Source organism: Ornithorhynchus anatinus, chromosome X1 (assembly GCF_004115215.2).
Source record: "Ornithorhynchus anatinus isolate Pmale09 chromosome X1, mOrnAna1.pri.v4, whole genome shotgun sequence".
NCBI classification, from domain to species: domain Eukaryota; kingdom Metazoa; phylum Chordata; class Mammalia; order Monotremata; family Ornithorhynchidae; genus Ornithorhynchus; species Ornithorhynchus anatinus.
Genome location: NC_041749.1, coordinates 23,886,571 through 23,908,334, shown reverse-complemented (window position 1 = coordinate 23,908,334; position 21,764 = coordinate 23,886,571).

Below are 21,764 nucleotides of genomic sequence, written 5' to 3'. Positions count from 1 at the left end.
AATATGTAAATGTATAAGCTATAGTTTATTTTACTATGTCAAAAGTTTTAAATTTTGAAAAGCTGAAGTGAGATCCAGCAAAGCTGGAATTAATGTAAAATCAGAATGCAAACAAGTCTCTTGTGGCTTCAAAGTGTACAACCAAGATTCCACATGGTTCTAAACTTCACGACCAATAAATTTCATAAGGTGTGAGACCAGTTGTTCTTATCTTTCTCCTGACAAGTGTTTTGAGAAGTAGAAGACAAAGCTTTGTAAAGGACAGAACTGTGACTTTTGGGAAGGTAATTCAGGTAGCTACATTAACCATGACATGAGACACCACCTCTTGAAAGACTCGAGGATACCCACACTCTCTTCAGTCACCATTGAATAATAGCATTTCTGTTAACTCTGTTAAACTAGAAACTGAAAAGAAAGGAAAAATAAAAGTGAGCTAAAATTAATTAATTCAGATGCATTTCAAATATAGTTTTATCATCATTTTATTAATTAATCTGCATAGCAAAATTTTAGTGTTTTCACCTTAAGTACAATTAAAAAAAAAAAAATCACTGAAAAAAGTAGTCTGATTATCAGTTTAGCTGACTAGACACTGTATCAAGCCCAAATTTATGCTATTTTGAATATAGAAGGAAAATAAATACTACACCTGCTTAATTGCTTAGGATTTAAGTGATCAGTTATCTCGCTAGACTAGTGATATACTGACAGGCATCCTTAAGAAAATACCAAAAGTAATTTCTGGGGAGTCAACATATTCTTAATGAGTAACTGGTACATTTGATGAATCTGGCTTAGTATTTATTAAATCCTTCCAAATATCACTTTGTATACTAGTAGCCACAACCAGACAGTTTTGATCTTGGATTGTACTATAATAATAAGAGAAACCGTGGTTAGTATTTGTAAAATGCCTACTTTCTGTCAAGCATCACGCTAAATGCTGAGGTACAATACAGTCAGAGCAGACAGTCCTGTTCTTAATGAGATCTCATTTTGTGGGAGGGGGAATGGTTATTTAATTAGTATCAGAATATCAGGTGCCATACTGAAAGCATTCCTAAAGAAAGTCAAAAGTTTCAACAATTGCCGTTCATTATTCCCAATCCAACAAAAATGAGATTAAATAATAATTTATCATCATTCTCCATTAGAAAGCCTGGTAGATGTGTGGCTAAGTAGGCTTCCTTGTTTGTGTCAACTGACAGACCAATTGCTAAATTGATTGACACTTTCTATCCGCAAGTGTCAACTGCACAGCCCCCTCTCAGGCAACGTTGTGTCTTGGTAGAGGTACTAGAAAAAAGCAGTGTGGTCTAGTAGATAGAGCATGGGCCTGGAAGTCAGAAAGACCTGGGTTCTAATCATAGGTCTGCCACGTCTGCTGAGTGACCCTGGGTAAGTCACTTCACTTCTCTGTGCTTCTGTTACCTCATTTGTAAAATGGGGATTAAGACTGTAAGCCCAATGTGGGACAAGGACTCTCTCCAACCTGATGAGCTTGTATCTACCCTAGTGCTTACTACAGGACCTGGCTCATAGTAAGCACTTAAGACCTACCTTGGGGGAAAAAAAAGTAACAACATGGCCCAGTAAAAAGAGCTTGGGCCTGGAAGTCAGAAGACCCACTCTGTGACCTTGGACAAATCACTTAATTTCTCTTTTCCTCAGTTCTCCAACCTGCAAAATGGGGATTCAATACCTGTTCTTCCTCTTACTTAGACTGTGAGCTTCATGCAGGACCTGATTATCCTATATCTAACCCAGCACTTAGTTCAGTGCTTGACACAAAGTAAATGCTTAATACCCCTATTGTTATTAAGAAATAGCCCCATCTTCTGGAATATGTGAAAGTAGGTTAGAAGAGAAAGTTTGACAGTAGCAGCTTCACTATTTTTGCCAGTTGAATCCCTCTACTCATGTCACTAGCAACTTATTGGCTTCTCCCTCATCCATCTTTAATCTAATTAGAATTTCCTTGGTCATCAGCCATGGCTTTATCCAAAAAATGCCAGGACTCTGTATTAGGTTGACCACAAAACCCTATCTGAACTTGGGTGGGACAGAGGCAGTGTACTGGTTTACCACACTATCAATCAGCCCAGACTATGGGGACCCCTGATAGCATTAGGATGGGAATACAGGAAAGGTGTGAAGGAAGATAAGTTTGAAAAAAAAATGGATCAATCTGGCAGATATTGTTATTTTTATTACCATTATTATGGTATATAAGTGATTACTATGTGCCAGGCACTGTACTAAGCACTGGGACAATGCAAAAAAATTGGATTGGACACAGTATCCTCCCCACATGGGACTCACTATCTTACTCCCCATTTTATAGATGAGGTAACTGAGGCAGAGAAGTAAAGTGACTCACCCAAATTCACACAGCAGACAAGTGGCAGAGCCAAGATTAGAATTTATGACCTTCTGAGTCCCAGGCCCATGCTCTATCCACTATGCAATGCAGACATGCTAATATGTGTTTCCAGCACTTACCTCAATTTCCACATCTGTAAAATTGGAATTGTAAACCTTTTCTTCCTTCTTATTCATGTGGGACCAGGACTGTGTCTGACCTGATTATCTTCACTCTACTCCAATGTTGAGTTCAGTGCTTGGCATATAAACATATGGAACAAATAACAAAATTATTATTAAGGGGACTGCATAAAACTAAAACAGCAATTAACACCCTCAAAGTTAATAGCTTGCCCTTAATTTTTAGATTTGATGGATTAGGTTTTATAGTCAGTGGATCTCAATATAGTTTTACCCCTTGATTGGTAATGCTGTTCTCTTATATTTGCAGCATATTTGCATTAGTAAAACCATGGAAGGGAGTTATCACTAAATGTCAGGGTTAGAACTACTCAGTGATATAAGCAGTTGGCATTGACTTAACACCATGCAACTTTGTATTCTAAATGTTCATATCATTTAGCTTCTATTTTTCAAGATTAAAAATTCCATTAAGCAATCTTAATAGTGGATTAATTTTTTTCCTAGTTTGTTTTTTTTGAAAATTATATGAAGAATAAATGTTTTTGCTTTTTTACTAGTTATTAAGAATAGTTAAAATATTAAGAGAGAAAATTTGGGCTGTCGAGTATTATAAAGGCATACTATTATATTTTAGAATAGCATCCAGAAACAGGACTGACAATCCTATATTTTTTTCTGAGAAGCAAATTTGAGTGCTTGCAAAGGATATTTTGAAAGCACCCTTAAAGAACTCATACTTATCTCCTCCAAAGATTTACAAAGATCCAAAGACATTTCATTTGAGTAGGTGTTGGCTTTGCATTTGTACAGTGTTTCTGAGATATTTGAAACTAAAATGCTTAAAACTGAGCTCATCTCGTTATTCCTGTCACCTTATTAAACTCATACATATTCATTTGTCTAAGCCAGTTTGGCTGTCCCGTGCTATTTCAGATACGTAAAAATAGTGAATTTTCTTGTATGTATTTCTAGAAGAACCAAAGACAGCTTAGCTATCTTGTTTATACTCATTTACATCGTATATGTCAAGTCGTGTGTCATAAAATATAATGCAATTAAGCATAAGTGACACAACACCACATGGTGTCTGAAATTTAAAAGATAATAGATTCTTTTTAGTATTTGATACTTGCCATCAACTTGAATCGTAAGGTAATTTGATAAAAAAACAGATGTTAATGGGGTGGGGGAATGAAGCTAATTGTGTAGTATTGGAGAAATCCACCAGGGTCTATTTGCTGAATACCTACCCAAAGATGAAAGCTCTCCAATTATTTTGAAAAGGTTATTTTATGTTTAATAAGCAAATCACATTCATTTCCATCCATCCTTTAGGTCCAGTAATAGTAATAATAATGAATAATAATAATTGTGGTATTTGTTATGCGCTTACTCTATGCCAAACACTGTACTAAGTGCTGAGGTAGATACAAGATGATCAGGTTGAAAACAGTCCATGTCCCACAAGGGGCTCACAGTCTTAATCCTCATGTTACAGATGAGGTAACTGAGGCACAGAAGTGTGAAGTGATTTGCCCAAGGTCACACAGCAAGCAAGTTGAGGAGCCAGGATTAGAACCCAGGTCCTTCTAACTCCCAGGATAATGCTTTATCCACTAGGCCATGCTGCTGTTACCACCTTAGTTTGCTAACAAGAAAATATGGAGAATAACTTTCCATTTACAACCTGAGATGTTCTGAATTGATTATGAAATAGTCATCAAGAGATGCTTCTAAAGGAAGAGGAGATTGAAGGAGGGTTTTGAGTGTTTGAGTTTGGTTTGCATTTGTTAGGAAAACTGTGTAATGCTCTGATAAAGTGAATGCTCTTAATTGGAGAAATCTCAGCATTGGAAATATTATACCTATATTTTGAGTAGGTGTACTGATTACACTGAATAGAGTTTTACAATTTCTAAAAGCACATCAGTAAAAAGCATAGTGTTGGAAGCACTGGAATTGAGGAGGTGTTGAGAAAGTCTGCCAGTTTGAAGAAAACAGGAAGGAGAGAAGCAAAAGAAGCAGTATGGCTTAGTAGAAAGAGCAAGGACCTGGGAGTCAGAGAACCTGCATTCTAATCCTGGCTGTGCCAATTGCTTGCTCTATGACCTTGGGCAAGTCACTTAACCTCTCTATGCCTCAGTTTCCTCAACCGAAAATTGGGTATTCAGTACCTCTACTCCCTCCTACTTAGACTGTGAATCCCATGTGAGCCAGGGTCTGTGTCCAACCTAAATAATTTGTACCTACCCAGTGCTTAGACCAGGGCTTGACACATAGTAAGTGCTTAATAAATACCATTATTATTAGTAACTACCATAAAAAAAGAATTGTGATGATAATGGGTATTAAACCTAAAGTGAAATGGAGCCTGAAAAGGACAGTGATGGAGCATCTATGGAAATTTCTGTAGGGATAGACCATGTAATTGAAATGTGTGACTTTAGCAGCAACACTATGGACTGTGTGGAAGGCAGGGAGGGCGAGAAAGTTAATAGGGAAACGGTTGAAATAGTTTAATTTCATTGCTCTAATCTTGTGGCCAGTGCCATTTTAACTGTAAGAACTGATGCTAATGATTACTTCAAAACATGAAGATGAGCAGAGAAAACCTAATATTTTGTTGGCATGAGAGATGTACATGAAAAGGTACATGAGAGAAATTAATTTTCTGTGAGGGATTAGGGCTACCAAGGCATTACATTTTGTTTTTTTCTTCCTATTTAATTATTTTCTTGAATTTGCATTTATATATTTTATTGATTTTTTTTTTGCAATTTCCAAGTCACCATTAATTTTGTCTTAATCTTGTTTTAATTAATGTTCAAATAAATGCACCTGCCTACCTGCAACCACTATGTCAAGTGTCTGCTTTTCTTCAGGTTCAAAAAAGAAATCTATTTAATATTAGCATAAATAAAGGACACGGTTATTGCAGCATAATGCTGGAGCAATCCATGCTTGATACAGTTATAAATAAGCCTTTGAAAGCATTTTTATGTATTTTAAATAATGCCTATAGAAAGCTGAAGGCAGGATCTAGTGGTGTTAATATCACAAGCTGTTTCCCCACCTGTACTCGGAACAGCTTTAGTACAGCAGCTGTCTTGGTTAGTGTTGGCCCACCACCGTCGGCACAGGATCCCCGTGGTTTACATAGAAAATGAATAGACCCTCTTTCCAATGGGAACCTTTAATAATCCTCACTCAAAAGCTACCATGTGTGGGCACCGGACTTTGAAATTGTGTCAGGTGAGCCAGTTTCAGGAGGATTATTGAAAGTCAATTTTAAAAGGTAAAAATAAGATTGAAGCAAACCCAGAGGGTCTTAACATTTTTTAAATGTTCATCAAATACAGTTTAGATTTATATCAGAACTGCAAGTCCAGCATTTGCTATCTAGTGCAATGCTTGTTAAAATGATGAAATTCACTTAAAGTGCAGCCTACTATGATGTGAACCAACAAAACCCGGAAGTGGTGTTTCATTTATTATTTTTAACATATTAGCTGTGAAAATATGAACCTGATAGGAACAAATGTCTATCAAGTTGACTCGCAACAAAATAAATTTAGAGAGGAAAGAGTCACTGTGCATTAGACTTGCAAGTTTCTTTACGAGGCTATTATTTTTTAAGGGAAAAGTGTTTTTAATTTTTGCCACATAGATCTAGACTGCAGGAGGGCAGCCAAACAGTAGGATTTACTGTCAGCTAAACCCTGAACTAATCACATGTAAAACTACAGTGAAATTAGTCCCCATGGTCCTTGCCCTCAATGATTCAATCAGGAGAAATGGACACTAAACTATAATATGAGAGGAGGGAATAGAATATAAAATATATTCATAGGTCTTGTGGCAGGGTTACTTGGGTGATGTAACGTACTGAAATGGCAGTTGAGGGAATAGAACCTGGGAAATGAGAAATTGATCAGATAAGACTTCCCGGAGAAGATGTGATTTCACAGAAGTCCTAAAGATGAGGAGAGCTGAGTCTGTCATATGTACAGGGGGAGTTCCAGGCAGGGAGACATCATGAGCAAGAGATTGATGGGAGCACAGATGAAAACAATGCTCAGTGAGTTATTTGCCTTGAATTGAATTTCAGTGTGCCAAGTAGGGTGTAATGGGAAAATAGAATGAACAAGTAGGAGCGAGAAAAAGCTGTTGGTCAGGAGTTTCTCTTTGACTATCATTGGAAGCTTTTGAGGAATGATATTGGTATTTGTTAAGCGCTTACTCTGTGCCAGGCACTGTTCTAAGCGTGGAAAAACACACAAGGGGAGGTGTGTGCATGTTTTAGAAAAATGATCTGGATTAAAGAGTGAAGCAGAAATTAAAGGGAGGAAAGATTGGAGGCAGATACGTTAGCAAGGTGGGTGATGCAGAAGTCAAGTTGAGTTATCACAAATTCCTGGACCAGCATGGTAGCCATTTGGTTGGAGACAAAGGGGTGGATTCTACTTACCTTGTCCAAAACAGAACCTCTCATCTTCCCACACAAACCCTGCCCTCATCATGACTTTCCCTTAACTGTAAACCCAATCACCATCTCCCTTGTTTCCCAAGCCCATAACCATGACATTATCCTCGACTCATCTATCTCATTCAGTCTGTTTCCAAATCCTGTAAATTAAACAGTCACATCATTGCTCAAATCCATCCTTTCCTTTCCATCCAAACTGCCACCACATTGATCCAAGCACTTATCGTATACCACGCTTCCACTTGTCTGGTTCAGTAAAGATTGTTTCTTGGAAAAGTATGAATACCTAGTCCACTTAATTTTAACTAACATGGTTTTGAATGTGGATTTCCTCTAGTCTGTGAAGTCCTATAATAATAATAGTGTTGGTATTTGTTAGTGATTACTATGTACAGAGCACTGTTCTAAGCTCTGGGGTAGATACAGGGTAATCAGGTTGTCCCATATGAGACTCACAGTTAATTCCCATTTTACAGGTGAGGTAACTGAGGCACAGAGAAGTTGTGACTTGCTCACAGTCACACAGCTGACAAGTGGCAGAGCCGGGATTCGAACCCATGATCTCTGACTCCCAAGCCCAGGGTCTTTCGACTGAGCCATGCTGCTTCTCAGGGATCATGTCTATCTACTTATTGTACTCTCCCCATGTGGAAGCCACAATACCTAGTGGATAGAGCAAAGGCCTGGGAGTCAGAAGGTCCTGGGTTCTATTCCTGGCTCCACCACTTGTCAGCTGTGTGACCTTGGGCAAGTCACTTAACTTCTCTTGTACCTCAGTGCTTTCATCTGTAAAATGGGGATTAAGACCGTGAGACCCTGTGGGACAGGAGCAATGTCCAAACTGACTAGCTTGTCTCTACTCCAGAGCTTAGAACAGAGCTTGACATGCAAGTGCTTAACAAATATCATTATTAGTAGTACTACTATAGTGGTCTGCACATACAAATGTTCAAAAAAAATCAGTTGATTGATTCTGAAAATGCTAATGATGAAATAGACCTTAGGCTTCTAATTTTCCTTATCCTGCTCCTTATCATCTAAATCTAATGTTTCCATATAATATTGTTCCTGATTGAAGCAATGAATGACCATGAGAATAGTCAATACCCAATAAGAAGGGCAGACTTTACCACAAATGCTGGCTACCTGGGTAGTTGATATCACAACTGTGTGCCATACTACTTTCCCTTACCTTACCACAACCTAAAATTAACGTCTTCTGTAATAGAGGCCATCTAATTTCTTGCTAAGCATCGCTTGCCTTGAATCTATTTAATGGCAGGCTTGGTGTCTGAGTAATTTTACTAAGAGATGCATTTTTCATGTCAAATAGTAAGGCATCAAAAATGCTGCTCTACTTTATTTTCATGGACGTAGTGTGCAGGTGATTTTTATCAACTACACATACAGATACAATTTCAATTCCAGCAGTGTCACCTCTGAGCACAGAGGACGGGTGTATGCCACATTAGTACATAGTTAACACCTCATTTGGTATTGGTTAGTATTTTGTAAATAATCTATGTTTTAACCTTCAGAAATATGCTATTTTGATCCCATTATATGTTTCAGTGGTTGTGATCGCACATGACCCTTCTCATCAGAGATCCAACTTCCATCTAAAATGGAGGCAATGTTTTGGGGGGCAGTAATGATGCTGGAACTAGTCAGTGCTGTTCTCACCTACCTGAGTCAAAATTAAGTGGATATACCTTGGTTTGAGTCTGGAAAATGGGATGAGACCTAGTGCCACCATAGACTTTTTCCACCCAGGATGGAACTCCTCCCCCACTCTAGACTGCGAGCTCATTGTGGGCAGGGGATTGTCTCTCTTTATTACTGTATTGTACTTTCTCCAGTGCTTCATATGGTGCTTTCCACACCGAAAGCGCTCAATAAATACGATTGAATGAATGAATTGCTGACAGAAAGCAGTGCTGTCCTGGGAGTAAAGGAGCTGAACAGTGGAGTTGGAAACCTGACACAGTTTCGAGTAGTCTTCAAAGGCAACAGCAGTGTAGATCCTTCTGTAAACCATGGACAACATTGCTTGCAGGCAGGAACTTGGACCTGGACTTAGGTGCCCTCTGTAACTGTAATAACTACTCTGGCATTCTGTGGATTTCTGCCACTGCTGCTCCTATGAGTGCGCCAGTCCAAACTGCCTGGCTGTCCTGCACTAGGACACCGCTGCTAACCTGAGCATGAGCCAAGTTTGAAACAGTCTCGAGGGATAGTGGCAAAGGTGCGGAACTGGGGCCGAGACTCCTATTGTGACATAACAACCAACCAGTGAGCTCTGCTCCACAGACTGTAGCAGCATAGAAACCTACTTTCAAATGAACGTGACTTGGATAGTGAATGTTCCAAGCTCTCCCTTAAGGCACTTGAAGAAGGTTAAGCAGAAGCCTGCAGATGCTTGTCACTGGATTTAAACCTGAGAAGAATCAGGGCGGTTTCATGAGAGGATCCAGGGAGATCGCTACAAAGCACTTCAGTCACTAATCTGATAAGAATTTCCCTAGGTCCTCAAATTATTTTAGAGTAGATCTCTGTGTTCTGAAACAGATTCTCTGCCTTTCTGGCATTGTCTCATGGCTCCTCTTACTCCTCTCCCCTCTGGGTTTAGTCTCCACCAATTTAAAAATTGCTTCTGATTATAATGCATCCAAAATGCTGATTAAAAGGAGATCTGTACTAAAAGGACTAGTTGAGTACATGATTTTTTTTATAACGGTATTGACATTCTGAAGAGCAATATCTTATTGTGTGATGAGTTTCTTCTTCCAAAATAAATGATGAATTTGATCTGAGCACACAGCTTTTTCTAAATTACACTTGCTTTGTCCTTGCTAACTTGGCCTTTGACAATAAATCTGTAGTAGGTAAAGAGCAGGTTAAGGGTTATATGGGACTGCCTAACCATGACAATAGGTATAAAGGATCATCTATCATACTATTCTTAAAACCTCTGGTTTTATTTTCAAAGACCAAAAACTGGAGTAGATGAACCATGGGTTTTCCCTAGTATGGCATGGCTTATATTCTTTTGACTCTAGTGATAGTTACGAAAACCAAATCATTAATGCATCAAACATTTATTGAATTATTAACTCTTCAAATCAGGTTCCTTATTTATAATTGTTTTTCATTAAGTAATTTTAGACTGAGTTGCTGGTGGACAAGGAATAGCTGAGGGGTAAAGTTGTTTGGTATCAATTACCTTTAAATTAAATATTTTAAAAGTCCTTAAAATATTTTTTAAAAGACAATCAAAATTTCCCTTCTTAAACTGTTTTGATTTCTCAAGCTTTATTCTTGATGATGAATTTGAATACTATGACAGAGTAGACTAATTTGCAATCTATTAACTATTGTATTACTAGAAATCAAAAATATAACTTTTACCACTATTTTCAAACCGTAAATCCGCTAAATCATAAATATTATTATTAGCCTATCCATTAAAAAAACATTGTTACAGTTTAAAGGAAATGCAAAATGGAAAAAATATCATTCTCATGCATTTCACATTCTAAGATGTATATGATGTATGCTGACCACAAATGTGCTGAAAACCCATTCTATAAACAGGATATAGGTGGCAAACAAAAGGAACTAATGCTTAACTGATTCATTTTTCTATGGTTGTATAAAATATACCTGTCTTGAAATGGCAGCCTACGTGAGTCCAACTGTTGTTTAGCTTTATCTTTGAAACATCTGTAACATTCAGTGCCACAAAGCTGAAGTCTGGATCACCTCTTCTGGTTTAAGCAGTTAGTGTCATTTTATTGCTGGAACTGCCCACACTCAAGCATCATCTCAGTTCAACCCTTCTACCCTGTCACACTTCACTAATTTCCATATCTGACCAGGCTTAGGGACAGCAACTAGCAGCAGAGAGCTGTTGACTTGAAACCAAAACTGCTGTCAACTTTTCCATTTTTAGGATGACCCCAAAATAAGCTTCTATAAGTCTTTTATATATCTTTTCCAGATTGATCTAGCATAAAATCTGTATTTTTCTCTGTTGTCTACAAGATGAACAATTGGTCCTCCTATTAACATATACAGTGTGGCTCAGTGGAAAGAGCATGGGCTTGGGAATCAGAAGTCATGGGTTCGAATCCAGGCTCTGTCACTTGTCAGCTGGGTGACTGTGGGCAAGTCACTTCACTTCTCTGTGCCTCAGTTACCTCATTTGTAAAATGGGGATTAACTGTGAGCCTCACATGGACAACCTGATTACCCTGATTCTACCCCAGCGTTTAGAACATTGCTCTACACATAGTAAGTGCTTAACAAATACCAACATTATTATTATTACATATACCTATGTGCACTAGGGGTGGCCAAGCCTCAAGAAGGGAAGACTTGAAAACAAAACCATGATTGGGCCTTTAAGCTTCCTGGAGGCAGGGAACATGTCTACCAACTCTGATACTCATGTCTACCAACTCTGATACTCTCCCAAGTGCTTAATTCAGTGCTGTGCACACAGTAAGAATTCAATGAATATGATTGATCCTTAGGGCTGAGAGTTGCAGATTTAAAAAAAAAATCCCTTTAACCAGAATGGTGAGGAAGATGGTGGTGGTGGTGGTCAGAAAGTGAGGGTCCTGAGGGAGGGGATAGTGGGAGTGAGCAAGAGACAGTGGGGGGGCATAAGGCAGGGGTTAGGCCAAGAGTACCTTTACCCAGCCCAGGTACAAATAAATTAGAATTATAGTCGCTAGCCAAAACACCAAAGCAATCTCATGCTGTAACACCCCTTCCCTGCGGAGAAACAAGAAATAATAGTATATTTGTTACCTAACTTCTCATTTTGGGCCAAACAACCACTGTAGGAGAGCCACCACTTGAAGTCTCCTTCAAATTTGCTACTTTTACTTTTCACTAATTCTTGTTTGTTTTGATGGCTTTTCCCTATGTCTAAACTACTTATTTTCCATTTAACTAATTGGCATAATCTGTACTATAGTTTTCCTGGTCTTCTACTATTTAGGATTAACTCTTTATGAAAAGATTACTTAACACAACAATAGAAAAATATAACAGATATATATCAGTCAGTGGCATTTAGTGAGCATTTATTAAGCGCTTGGGAGAGTACAATACAACAGAAATAGCAGAATGTTCCCTGTCCATAATGAGTTTGCAGTCTAGAGATGAGCTTCTAATGTGAAGTTGAAATTAAAAATCTATTATTAAAATGTGATTATTATTAGGTTATTATTTTATTATTAAGATGTGATCATAAAGAGTCCTATACAAAATCAAAATACAAAATACTTATAGAAAGGTCCCAAGAGAGGGGGTTTTGAACAATAGTCAATAAGCTTTCACTACTATCATCTACTAGCATCAATCTACTCGAAATGAAAGCTTAATATAGGAAAATTATCATCAGCAACATAACTTCTTCATATGAGGAAGAACTTCGCATTGAAAGAAGCATGTTGTAGTCTACTTTTTATATATTTTTGTACCTTGTAATTGTTCTTCAATGCAAAAAAAGACATGAAATCTTCTGCATCTGTTCTATACTGTGTAGTTCTAATATGTAAGGCAGATTTAGTTTGACAGATATTTTGTAGAATATATTGCTGTTAGGGTTATAAATTCCAGAATAAGATGATTGTAGTTACCATTGCCCTCTTTAAAGCTCAAACTGCTCACAATAATTTTGCCCTAATATTGTCAAGAAGCACAATATGTTCTCCCTTCCTCAGAAAACCTCTCTAATTGGAATCACTGGACCTTAACTTACTTGTCACAGCTACATTCAGGGTGAAGGTGAAATCTCTGAGAAGCCTGTTCATGAACATTAGAGCAGAGAATCTATAAATGAAAGTGCTATAAGAATGCACATTCTTATGCAGTATTATATTCTAATTATTTTTTTTGTTGTTGGCTTTGTTAAATTTAAAAACTGATTTAGTAGTGAAATATTTAGGTATGAATTCAATTCTGTTAAAGTTCCTCTGTGTCAACTAGTGAACATAAAACATGGAAAGTTGTTTTCTGTTTTCACCTCAATCTTAAATTTTTCAACAGGTGGGAAATTGCTGCTAAATCCACTGCACTTAATAGGACTTAGTCATGTGTTCTGCTTGTTCAGATGTTGGGAGAGACACCTGAATATCATAGTAAGGTAAGTGTCTTTTGAGAACTAGATAATAAGCACCAAAGAGTTGCAAATGAAGGGTGAATTTCTCAAGGTAGAATCAGCAGTGATAGAGCCAGATTGCACTAGGGTTCTTACAGCCAGCTGTGTCTACCTGGTACAACACCACATTGCTGTTCCCCATTTTGGGTATGCAACTGTGACCATTTCTGAGAGTAGTAGTTGGTTAACACCACTTTCTTCTCAATCAAAATATATCACAGTGCAAAAAAGGTATGTATGTAGTTGGTACAAATATATATGCAATCTTTGACAAAATAAGTTATTTGTGTATTTAGCCCATTTCAGACTTCTAGAAAGCTACAATGATTTTTTGAGAAAAATGGAAAATTTTTCCAAGGAATGAATGAAAAAAAAGATGGCAGGAAAGTCTATATTTGAAGAATGATGAGTATTTGGAATCAGAAATAAAGATGTGCTCTAGGAGTTCCCACAAATCAAAATATGAAAATATTAGGTGAGAGAACTTTGTCAAAAGGTTAGCAAAATCAGAGTATATTCTGCTAAATGAAGAGATTCTGAGAGAGCAACTGCTGACTTTCTAACTTGCATTGAAAAATTCAGCTGTTCACCTTTATTGAACTGGGTTCTTTAACAAGCTAGATGACATTAAGTTCTCATTCTTTGAAAATTTTAATATCTGGAAAATGTATGTGTCATGTGTAAAATTATCTTTAAGTGTAGCACTCCATTTAATGTTTTTATGGATAGAATTGTACTGTTTTTAATTGTTAGTAAATGTTCTCTGTTGAATTAGAGTGGAAATTGCAAAATAGAACAAGTAGATCTGCCACCAAAAACAATAATTTGTAACTACTATAGTCTGTTTCCTGAATGGATAGACTATACCTATCTTTCCAATAAAATGTGAACTGAATGGGAGAAAACATTTCCATTTTGGAATAGTACCGGTAATTACATGTCACTTGGTATTTCAGTCTATGTAGCAAACACATTTTTGATTTAGGTTTTTGAGTAGGATTTTCCCATATACATTGGCAGAAAAGTTCCATTTTGAGATGAAATGTCAAATCATTAACGTTTTGAGATGATTGCTGGACAGTTTGAGTAAATGGTTACTGGAAAGTGTAAAGGATGAAGCGGAGATGATTAATACACTTTAGAAAATGTAACTTATGGGTGAAATTATTGTTTTGGGGTTTTTTTGAAGTTGAAAACATTTGTAGAAATAACCCCAAACTCAGTAAATACCCTGAATAGCCATTACCACTCCCCCCAGATAATAATAATTTATAATTTTTTCCAGGAAAATCTAATTAATCACATAACTAATTTTTATTTACTGAATGGAAGGGATCAGTATATAAATAGAATTATATAACAGCAGATTTTTTGATCAACTATACAAAAGAGGCATGGAATATGAAAGAGATGGAATCTGAAATCAGGTTATGCTATCACCAGTGATAGATATATCTCAAGAGTTTGTGATTAATTTTTGTCGAAGATAATTGCATAAATGTATTTTTTCTTCATTTCTAATCTAGGATAATTCGGTTAAAATCTCTAGGATCATTCCATATGGAGTATTACTTTTGAAATTTCTACATCTGTTTATGAATGCAGCCACATATCCTTTTGCAACTCTGGAAGTGTCAGGAAGTTAAGCAACACCAACCTTTCATGCTCCCAAAAAAGGATGATTGCAATTTGAAAATTTGATTAAACGTTCCAACTAGTCTTAATTAACCTATTTCACCTCTCCTCTTGTTCAATTCCTACAGAAATCCCACTTGTAGCACCAGTAATAATCTAATCCGGTGTCCTATCTTTGCTAGAATCCTATTTAAGTCTATACCCTTTCTTTTGTAAAGATACTGCTAAAGTCTAAAGAGTTGTTTTTTTCCTATTTGAATATTGTCTTCATTAGATATCTATTTAATTTCAGAACTAGCTAAATCACTTCAATTTCTAAGTTTAAAAACAATAAAACATAAAGGTGTACCATTTAGAAGCTAGCTGACCAGTTTCTCCAAAGCTTAACAAATAAAAAGTTTTAAATGGTATAATGGATTTGTATTGTATTGTGCTCAGCAAAGGGGATTATCACAGTGCAAGTAAAGTAGCACATTCAATGATCCTGCCTAAATAATTTAATCGGCAACAATTTGGCTGGTCTAGTACAGAGAACACAAAATGTCTGGCAAGAAAAAAGTGATTCTGAACAAATGTGCTTGTTCAGTTATTTAAGGGATACTGATAGTTTCATTTTCATGCCTTCATTGGAATTACACATTGCTGGGAAATGAGGCTTTTAAAAAAAGATTGCAAATTAGAGCAATTAACCACCAGAAAAGATGATGTGATTTGTATGGGCAGCCTCCTGGTGCCCATTGTGAAGCCCTCACTTCAAGGAAAAGATGATTTTTAGGAGCTCATCCAGAAGTCTAAGTTGTAACTTGGTGCCCTTCATCACACCTCATTGCATATTGCAGGGATTGCCAGAATATGAGGTGCTAACAAATAAGTGTCTCTAAGAAACCTGCCTCAGTTAACTAATTATTATTCCAAAGTGAAAAGTGAGGAGGCTAATATGATATATTAGGCAATAATGTAGAGAACCAGATGACACTGAATAGAAAATACAGCAAGCACCTTTGCTTACACCCTGAAGAGTCATCACATGCTGTACATTAGTTAAGGGTCCTGATAAAAAAACATAAGGGAAGGGGGTTAAAAAAAATATAGAACCAAGAGTGAATTACTTAAGATTAAATAGTTCCTATTAGAGAAATAAGCAACATGTAGAGCTAATGGCAGGCACTTTCTATAGACAGATGGAATGCTCTTGTATCCCAGTAGTATTAGTAGGAAGTCTCAGTTAAGATACATTTTTTCTGATGCATTTGCATATAAATATAAACATCATTAGTAGGGGCTAATTGCCCTGTAGGAACTAAAATGTGGGAATTAGCATCTTTAAGGTTTAAATTTTTTTTTTTTAAGTATCTCTAACACACATCATGTTTGGTATTGCATGGTTGCAACAGATAATTACTAGCATTAAGAATCTCTAACGCAAAATCAAAACCATTTGGAATGGCTTCCAGGGCAACCCAGCACAGTGAGTAGCCACAGAAATGACTATACCAGTTTTATGCTTATGCATATTCATAAGGGCACTTAATTTGACATTCATAGTAGGGAGCTTTTGAAAGCTTGTCAAAAGATCAGGTCCAAAACAAGATAACATCAAAGGTATAAGAAGATAGAGTACATCACAAAAAATTGCTTGTTAGAAGCAGTGCATAACACTGAAGGAATTATTTATTTTAACTACTCAGAGGAGAAGGCAATATCTAGGAAGCTGTAAACCACAAGCCTTTGGCTTTACCATTCATCTTACTGATCATAAAGGTCAGGGGTATAAGTGATTCAAAGGATGGTTCCATAGCCTCCTATTTTGGACAAGTAGGCATGGTAGACATTTGTGATTAATACTCACTACTTGTTCAGAATATGAGTAAGAGTCTGTGAACATATCTTAAAGACAGAATAAAAGAAAGGTTCAAATAAACATGGCTTTACATTGCAAGAATATTGTCCATTTTATTGTATGCATGTACTTCAGAATACAATTGCTCCATTCAAATGTTATGTTCAGAGAACATCTTGCTGACATTCTTTTCCAAGCCATTTTCATGACATTCAGCAAATATTGGTTTTAGTGGAAAAATGTATTAAATTATAGATTAGTAATCTTTACAAATGTTTCATCTTTAGTGTTGTGCACTGCAGCTATATAATATATGAAGTGTTCCTTATTAGAGTAAAACATCTGCATAACAAGGCATGATACTAGATTATTTAATGCCATTTTCAGCATGGGTACCCAGCAAAGATTTGGAAGCCAACCTTTATCAGTGATAGTTTCCCATATTGTTTGTGATATTTTATTTCTCTATGCTTCTATATATGTGCTCTTTCCAAATACACATTTTTATTGACTTTGTGACTTGATATATATCATTCTATGTTTAAGGCAATTTCAATTTTGCTAAATGATTTTCTATTGTGATCATCTGAAAATTAATAGATGAATTTTAGAAAATGAGGAGGAGTAAAAAAATTCCTGTTTTTTTCTACTAATCAAGTGATTCAGGACAAGTTGAAAAGTCATCCTTAAATTTACAGTCCATTAGAAGAGCTCACATATGAAGGAAAATGTTTACCTTATTATTGAAAAAAAATCAGGAAACGGTAATTTAATTTCACAGGTTTTTCTAGGTTTCTAGAGATTTTATTTGATAGGTGTTCATTTTGTTCAATAATGAATTATGTTAATAACACGATTGTAGACACATTTAAGAATAATAATAATTATGGTATTTATAAAGCTTGGAGTATTCTGGGGTAGATAAGAAATAATCAAGCCAGACCCAGCCCTGTCCCACATGGGGTTCACAGTCTAGATAGGAGAACAGTATTGAATCCCCATTTTACAGATGAGAAAACTGAGGCACAGAGAAGTTAAATGCTTACTCAAGGTCACACAGCAGAAAAGTGAGAGAGCTGGAATTAGAATTCAAATCCTCTGACTCACAGACTGGTGTTCTTTCCACAAGGCACTGTTTCTCAACATTTATCAATTTCAGGACCAAAAACTGTGTTTGAATTGTGTTTGTGTGTTTGTAACATTTGAATACTGAGTTAGCAATTCATTCATTCAATAATATTTATTGAGCGCTTACTATGTGCAGAACACTGTACTAAGTACTTGGAATGTGCAAAGCGGCAACAGATAGTGACAATCCCTGCCCATTGACGAGTTTACAGTCTAATCTGGGGAGGCAGAGGGAAGCACATCTAAATGCAAAGTGTCTGAGGACAGCACTAAGTACTTAGTGCTCCAAACACAAGAACTGCTTAATGAATACTGTTGAGCCATTGACCTAAAGAAAGTTTTACAAACTGTAGCAGTGGCTCTGAATCACATATTCATAGAGTTCTCATATAATTCTCCATTAACAGTGATTTTGATTTAAAAATTAGATCCTACTAGTTTATATGTCAACTACTTTGTTGCACATCTATATTTTGGGTGATAGTTTTCACCTTCAAGCCAAGAATGAGGAGTTATGGAAAAAGACATAGTGATTTTGATAATTTTCCAGATCAGTCTTATATGTCTGGGACAAAAAGAAATGGATTCCAACTCCTGTTGTACTCCTGGAAGGATTCCAAATATCTTAAGAAAAAGGAAAAGATAAGAAAACTGAAACAATAGATCATATTGATGATGATGACAATAATAATAATTATTATTAAGGATTTAGTTTGTGTAAAGCATTTCATTATGCCTGCGGATAGATACCAGATAATCAGATCCCACATGGGGCTCACAGGCTAAGTAGGAAGGAAAACAGGCATTGAATCCCCAATTTGAAGATGAGAGAACTGAGGTACAGAGAAGTCGTGTCTTGCCTTGGTTACACAGCAGAGATGTGGCAGAGCTCAGAACCCAGATCATCTGAATTCCAGACCCATGCTCTCTCCATTAGGTCACACTACTTCTCTAGTAGAATAGATTGGTTATATAGCAGTTAGTATATAATCACTAGGCACATTTAAAACCTTACAGGTTCTCACCCTTTCTCCCTCCATCCATCCTCTTCAAAAATCCCTCAGTGGTTGCCTATCGACCTCCATATAAAACAAAAGCTCCTCACTATTGGCTTCAAAGCTCTCCATCACCTTGCCCCTTCTTACCTCACCTCCCTTCTCTCCTTCTACATTGCAGCCGAAACACTCTGCTCCCCTGATGCTAACCTTCTCACTGTGCCTCAATCTTTTATTTTCCATTTGAGTAAATGGTTACACACAGTAAGCACACCTGTCCCCCTGTCCACCCTCCTTGAAACTGCCCAACAATGACTCTCCCCTGCTTCAAAGCCCTACTGAAGGCTCACCTCTTCCAAGAGGCCTTCCATTTGAGTAAATGGTTACACACAGTAATCTCACCTGTCCCGCTGTCCACCCTCCTTGAAACTGCCCAACAATGACTCTCCCCTGCTTCAAAGCCCTACTGAAGGTTCACCTCTTCCAAGAGGCCTTCCCAGACTAAGCTGCCCTTTTCCTCAGCTCCCCCTCCCTTCCATGTCACCTTGACTCACTCCCTTTGCTCTCCCCCCACGTCCCACAGCACTTATATATGTAGAGATCCATAATTGTATTTATATTGATGCCTGTTTACTCATTTTGATGTCTGTCTTCCCCCATCTAGAATGTAAGCCCGGTGTGGGCAGGGATTGTCTCTATTGCTGAATTTTATTTTCCATTTGAGTAAATGGTAGCACACAGTAAGCACAAAATACATACGATTGAATGAAACCTTCCACCTTGAGGGAGTGCTTGTCCTAATGAACACATTTGTGAATTGATGGCATAGTACAACAAGCCTTAAATCTGCTTTCCTCACCTTCCTACTCCACAAGGGAGGACTAGGAAGACCGCTTACAGGTATGGAGCTGAAATGACTCCAAAACAATGTAGTACGCTTGGAATAGCTCTACAAAGCTCATTTTGGTCTTCTCTCTGCAACAGTGTGGCTGCTTGAAAATCACAAAGAAATCATGCTTAACTGCCAATTGACTTTCAGCCTCATTTCTAGTCCAACAACAACAAAGTAAAAAAGGGCTCAGAACTGGTATGGTCTGTTGCTATTCCACATTATTTGGCTTTGCTCCATCTAGATAAGATGCTTTCTCTTGCTGCTAGAATTTCTATTGAAGGTGTCCTTTCCAAGCATTGGCATACCGAGAGACTCGGGTGCAAAAGGGCAGCAGAGAAGACATCTACAGGCATTCAAGAATAGACACAAATATGTATCAATTTTCAAAATACTTGTTAAAATGTACATTTCAAAAACAATATGATACCTCTCAAGTACCTGAGGCTCTAACTCCTATTGATCTGATTAATTTTGTCCTAGTGTAATTTTTCTAGTTGAAACTCATTGTAATATGCAATGTAGTTATACTTCACATTCATCCCTCTCCTCTCATAGCCAGACTTGACCCAAAATCAACACTTTCAAAATCTATTTTTGAAGAAAATACTAGAGCAGAGTAATCATGAATATATTAATTTGCATAATATAAAAAAATTTAACCAAAAGCTATGTTACGTTTTCTTTCCACTGCATGATGGAATATTTTCTTAGACTAGGTGAACAATAAGTAGCCAAAATAACATTATTTTTGTAACTTTGCCACAACTGAGTTTGGAAAAATGACAGCAGCCTTAGATATGGAAGGATGAATAGAGTTTTCTGCAGCATTTAAATTAAAATGAACAACAAATACAGTGTATAAGGAGAAATATGAATGTCAGTTTGGGTATTTAATGTGCAGCAATCTGAATCAAAAATACATAGACTGAGAAAATCAAAAGCATAACAATTCATAATTATTCATTAAGTGATATAAGGCTTTTAAAAATCAGTTTTTCTGAAAAATGCATTTGGCAAAAATATAGTTGATTCAACCACCTGGGAAAGCTTTTATTTTCAATAACTTTCATGATGCCACTTACCATGAGAATTATGAGGCATTTTCCTGAAGTACTGGGGTAGAGACCCATATAGTTGAGAAGTGAGTAAATAAAAAGCAAGCATAAATAACTTTTCTAGTTTTCTGCTGGAACAACTCTAATTATACATGTAAAATACTCTAGTGTGTTCCAATAAGATATTGAATATACAAGTTTTCCATTTTCAGAAGAACTCCCTGTTTATGGATATGTCAAATTTGTGCACTCCCTTGTCTTTCAATAATTGAATTATTTCCAGTGCACCCATTCCTCTCCAAACCATTGTTTACCCCAAAGAGAATCCCTTCCTAAAAAATGGAAAGTAAAAACACATAGTAAATGCTCAATACATCGACAAATATGAAAACAAGATAGGTTAAAAAAAAATATTTAGAGAGGTGCTCTCCCTCCAAAACCCCAAACATCTTGTTCCTGCTGCTTTGAATCAATTACCAAAGATCCCAAACAATACTCTCTCTGAATAATGATAATGAAGTAACATTATTCTTTTCCTGTTTAATCCACCCTCCGTGACTTTCTCTTTCTTCCCTCTGGCTCCGTCATCTAGTCTCACAAGTAAATGGCTCTCTGGAACCCATTTAATAGAAAAATAACTGGGAGAGAGAGAGCAGGAAGAAAGAGAGAAGGAAGAGACAGAAGGAAGAGTACTGGGAATCCAAGGACTTGTCTTCTTGTTCCAGCTCAGACACTGGCCAGCAGATATTCCTTAGGCAAATAACTTAACCTGTCTATGTTCAGTTCCCTCATCTGAGAGATGGGGATATTCATAACTGTTTGTGAATACCTCAAAAGGTATATACCTCAACCATGAATTCATTTTCATTTAAATATTGGTTAGTTAGATTCTTCCAGTAGTAATTTGGGAAGTTGCCTTTAGATTTGCTGGTCATGCCAGTGCACTTTATTTGATTTAGTTTCTAAATGGGTGAGAGGGTGGTGGGGGCCCTTCCTTTAGAGACTTTGATTCAGGTTTCTCACCACAGTCATCATTCACATGTAACTAAC